The sequence below is a fragment of the Marmota marmota genome, unplaced genomic scaffold (genome assembly GCF_001458135.2).
Source record: "Marmota marmota marmota unplaced genomic scaffold, marMar, whole genome shotgun sequence".
NCBI classification, from domain to species: Eukaryota; Metazoa; Chordata; class Mammalia; order Rodentia; family Sciuridae; genus Marmota; species Marmota marmota.
In genome coordinates this window covers 29,093,471-29,097,732 of record NW_026000153.1, presented here as the reverse complement: position 1 = coordinate 29,097,732, position 4,262 = coordinate 29,093,471, and positions in this window count along the sequence as shown.

The following is a 4,262-nucleotide window of genomic DNA, read 5'->3' as shown; positions in this document are numbered from 1 at the left end:
GGGGGGGGGGGGGGTTCAATATCATTAAGGTTTTCACGACATGATTTATGTCTATTTTGTTCACTTTCTTCTCTTTTGTATAGCAATAATTTTGTAAGGTACCCCAGGATTATATGAATATGAAATATTATTTGAGGCAGAAAAACAGTTTTAGAATTTTTAGCAAATATAGTTTTCTGCTCTGGCAAAGTTTGAGAAGTATATTCTATTTTTCAAATGAAAAATCTAAACAACAGTATACATCCTATTAGATTGAGATTCTATTTGCCCTTGTGAATTCTAACCATTATTGAGTTTGAATCTTTAACAAAATTGAACATCATGTGCTATCAAAGGAGAGTGTAATTTTTTTAAAATTCCAATTATTATTTCTGTGTAACAATATCTCCAATCTGTAGTATAAGTTGGAAATATAAGTTAATATTAGCAATGCTGTCCAGAAACCAATGCAGTATATGTGGATTCATTAACAGATAAAGAATTTGCAGTTGGCTAATGCGTTTATTGGCCAGAAACAAAAATTAACCTTAACATAGCTTTTGGATTTTAAAACCACTTCTACTGCTGAAAGCAGCAGAAACTTAAATTTCAGAAAACTAAGACACAATAACTTCGAAACAATGTAATTTATTTTCTGAAACTACATTTATTTTCTACCATAGGTAGAGGCAGAACAGGAGACTTGGAGACAGTCATGGAGATATTTTGTATCTGTTGACGTTTAGGCCAACCAGACTCTACATCCTCATATTTTATTCAGCAAAACAGATTTTGAAGTTTGTCATTCTCAGAAAATAAGACTCTTTATGTTCAAACACTCCTTCTAAGAATGTGTTCAGTGTATAGAAACACAGTTTAAATTAACATACCTATCCCATTCTAAATATTATTTGGAAAGCAAACAACAAAACATTGCAGGTATTAGCTATTTAGAGATTGGTCATCTTCAGCTTTGAATATGCTTAACAGAATATGCACAAAGTGATAACAAGATTTAAAGCTTTTTTTTTCAACATTTATTATAAACACTAGTTTAGTATGTCATGAAAATGACCTGACTTCAAGGTTATCTGCTGTTTGAATGGTTTTCAATATGAAGAAAAGGGCATCCATTTTAAGCAAGAGAAGTTCTAAATTAATTTAGCAAAGCACTTCAACTGCTTTATGGGGAATTTTATCACTGTAATTGTAAAAGCATAATAAAAATAAGATAAAAATGTAAAAAAGAAAGTGTGAGGAATGCTATTATAGGGAAGATAAATCATTAAAGTATTTTAAATAGAAAGTTAAAGCATTCAAGCTATGAAAAAAGGAAGAAAGGAAGGAGTGTGAAAGGGAGTTAGGGAGGAAGGAAGGAAAGATGGATGAAAGGAGGGGTTGGAAAAATTTTGTTATTCTTCTTATGAAAATTGCCTGATATGTATTTTTATTTTCAGTTTTGCCATTGTAGACCAAACTATTTTCTTAAGTATCTATAACATATTCTTAAAGACTTTAAATAGTGCCACTAAACACATCTGTATTAATTTCTACAGAACAATTAATTGCCTTATTAAAGACAATATATCTCTATATTGGCAGCTTGAAATGACAAAAATATTAATAAAAAGTAAATATACACAGTGTATTAAATGATACTGTCAAAGACAAAGTCCCATAATTTTAAAGAGTCCTCATAAAACATTATATTTTCCTATAAGTTCAGAAGCAAATTATCAGGTAAGATTTCTTGTCTGTATCCAAATATGGGAGAAACATTTTCTACTCATCTCTTCTTCCCAAGTTATTGCTGATGACTGACACTATTTAAATGCCTGCAAATCTCTCTTTTTTTAAAAAAAAAAAAAACACATTTATGAACTAGTGTTCCAAAATTAAAAATCTATCATATCAACTTTTGATGGTTTTCTTGCTCTCTGAATTAGTTTTCGTCCATTATTTAACATTTAAAAAATGTAAAAAGTCCATATCCCCACAGGTATTTTTGGTCCTAAATTTTATGATGGTCATGGTCATATGATATGTTCCTTCCTCAGACATAATTCAATCTGTTTGTGTCCTATTGTTTTACATTGTATGTTGTTTCAGTTCCATTTATTTATTTTTCACATACTCAAATTTGCTTAACTTTCTCTTTCAAACACTGTTCCTTTGTGATGTCTGGTAGCCTTCACATCTTATAAGCTTTCAGAGCTCTTAGTCCATCTAGATCTCAGCTGGAGAGGAAGGTCTTTAAGTTCTGTGCCTACTGACAATATGATCTCTTTCTCCTAAAAGGGATTTGGGGGACATTTTTTCATTTTGAACTTGAGAGAAATCACATTTCACTCCCATTTGCTCTCAGTAGGTTGACTTTCCATGTCACCTTTCTTATGTATACCAAATGTAAACATTAAACAAAATTGGAATAGGGGCTGGAGTTGTGGCTCAGTGGTAGAGAGCTTGCCTAGCATGTGTGAGGCCCTGGGTTTGATTCTCAGCACTGCATATAAATAAATAAAGGTCCATTAACAGCTTAAAAAATTGGAATAATTGGCAGATGTAAAACTAGGTATTTTCTTTTGCAAACAACCTTTAAAGTATTAAAAATATTCACTTACAGAATTGAAAAACAATCTGTGTGGATCCTGAAAGGTAAATTTTGTTTCTTTACTTCTCTTGCAGGTATCTTACTGGCTCAGATGAACTGTATTTGTGTTTCCACCATGCCCCTGGAGGTACATCCTACTGTGCTCTTGAACACTTTCTTTGGAGATAATCAAAACTGCATAAGAGAGAATATTTCAAGGTATTGAGAAAAATTTTCACATACAGTCTCATGCTTGGATTAATTTATTTCTCACTTGGGAAAATAAAAGGAAATATTACAAAGTCTAAATGTTGAAGAGATATAAAAAAATCAACAAATTTTATTTCAACTAAAGAAAATGAGTGTAAGAGAAATTCACTAACTCATGTTAATCCAAAATGAGCTTTTAAAATATGTATTCTGCTGACCATACAAGCTAAAGTAGTCAAATTTATGTCTACTCTACATTCTGCAATTTCAAAGATATGGTAAAAATCAAGGACACATGGAAAAAATGGATGAAACAACATAAATAATATCTTCTTCCATACATGTTCATGTCAGTTTCCCCCAGAATTACTAATTGCACATATATGCACATGTCTGTACAAAATGAGTGCATTTCTGAACTGCAGTGGATTTTAAGAAAAAAATGAACCCTAGTCCTTCATGTTACACTGTTCTGGAACAAACTAATACTTTATTTCTTCAAGATCATGAGATATAAAATGCAAGTTAAGACAAGCATAGGAAAATTGTTAATGCTTATGGTTCTACAAATTATACTAAGAATTGACCGTATAAATCAAAATCAATTCTTTCTTAGATACTGTTAAACAAGTCATTTAAAAGTCTAGGCTCTGAAGTAGTTCGCAAATCTCCTCAGTACAACCTCGTGTTGTCTTATTTCTTGTGTTTTATAAAGTAAACAATTTATGTAGAGGGAATAACTGGTGGTCTCTGGAAGTGATCAAACATTTTAAATAGGCAGGTAACCTATATGGACTCAGACTGCCCATTAAATGGCTACTGTTCATTTTAATCTTCCAGATGGCATTTATCCTTTTGTCTTTTTCTTTTATACATGACTGAAATGTAAATTACTTAGATCTGGCTTTTATGCTGTGGAACTCTGTGTAACTTTGTAATTGAAGTTCACAAAGTTAGAACTCAAATTATTCATGAGGTCGTGTTATGTCATTTTAAAACTGTAATGTCTGGCCTATTGGCGACCTCTGGAAAAAGCAAAGAGAAGCCTCACATTTTCTGTAAAAGTTAATATCACAATCTGCTTAGATGCCCTCTACAAAACTCATGGACCCTGATATTCATTTTCTTCTCTTATGAGAAATTAAAATGGGCTCATGATCAAATATAGGTTGTGTCTGTTAATTTCTTCATTAGCAAAAAGTTCATATCTCCGTTTAAAAAAAAAAGTCTGCAGTAAAACACTACCAAGTAAGTCAAGCTTTTAATTTAGTTCTGCATTTGATTTAGCCATGTTCTATCACAGAGTTCTATATTGGATAAAGGGCTTTGATATTACTCCAGCATGTATGGAATTCTCATTGTGACTTAACTTGGATCTGAGAACATGGTAGGAAGATTTTTGTTTGTGTATGCATAATGACCTAAATCTGCTCATCAAAACCAAAATTTTCATTTTATTTGTTTTTGTGTTTGTTTGTTTACC